Genomic DNA, 1,064 nt, shown 5'->3' with positions numbered 1-1,064 from the left:
CTGGAGGAATACTGTGTGACACTTGGCGCTCATCTGTTTGGTCTGCCAAATGTCTCCCAAGTAGGTTTGGAGCTGGTGTCTGGCTGCAGCAGCAGCCCTCCTATTTTCTCAGTGTAAACATTGTGTGGAGAAGCTTTCCATGGGCTAGGGGTTCAGGGTGCCTAAGTTTTGATTTCTTTGTGCTTTATTTCTGCCAAGTGTGGCTCCAGCATCTCAGCATGGTTTTTGATTCATGGAGCTCATGCTGTCTGCTTCTATACCCTAGTCACCATCTTGGATCCTATCTGAACTTCATCTCTTGAAAATAAAAATGGAGTCTTTCTGTACTCATGCTTCTTTTGAAGGCAGCAGCTGTGGCTTCAACATCCAGAATAACACAAGAAAGTTCAAGGATCTCCATGTGCCCTGGAAATGCTCTTCCAACAATCACATCATTGTGCCAAGGACCACACGTCCATCCACATGAATGAGGCTGAGGTCAACAAGGCCACAGGCAGGTTTAATGGCCATGGCCACTTACAGGATAGGTGAGTCAGATGACTTCATTCTCCAATTAGCCAAGGCTGATAGCACCGTTTCAAAGAACTTCTGAAGGGAGAAAATTGTGGAAGTGGAATATTTGTCACAAATAAACCATGAAAAGTCAAAAAGATAGAAAGAAAAGGAAATGAACATTTTCTGCCTCATAGAGTCTTTGTTAGGATTAAATGAGTTAATGAAGATAATAGTGCTGTGTTAATTGCTGGGCACTTACTATTAAATATGTAATAAAATTAGTTTAACAACTTAACCTCTAACATATAAAATGGATGTAAAATAACAGCAAAACCACTGCAGATATTAATGAAGAGATCATTAAAAAACAAATTTAAATAAACTAGGATTTGAAAAATTATTTCTTATTTATTTTCAATTGAGTCATAAACACTGTAAATATTTATGGACTCTATATGACTTAAGGACAAAGCATGAGATGCAAGTTTTGTAGAAGTTCCCTTTCTTCTCACTTAAAAAGTGTCTTAAGTAAATAAATGTACTAGTGCAATTAAAAAGAATATTTTGTG

The 1,064-nt window shown here is 37.8% G+C and overlaps 1 pseudogene; it reads left to right on the top strand.

Annotated features, from left to right (window-relative positions):
• The first annotated feature begins 310 nt into the window (after nucleotides 1-310).
• Nucleotides 311-592, top strand: LOC109677237 (small ribosomal subunit protein eS21 pseudogene; annotated as a pseudogene).
• Nucleotides 593-1,064: the final 472 nt, after the last annotated feature.

This window comes from Castor canadensis, chromosome 2 (genome assembly GCF_047511655.1).
Source record: "Castor canadensis chromosome 2, mCasCan1.hap1v2, whole genome shotgun sequence".
In the NCBI taxonomy this organism is placed as follows: domain Eukaryota; kingdom Metazoa; phylum Chordata; class Mammalia; order Rodentia; family Castoridae; genus Castor; species Castor canadensis.
The sequence above is the reverse complement of the archived record's forward strand: the minus strand, read 5'-3'. Positions and strand labels throughout refer to the sequence as shown.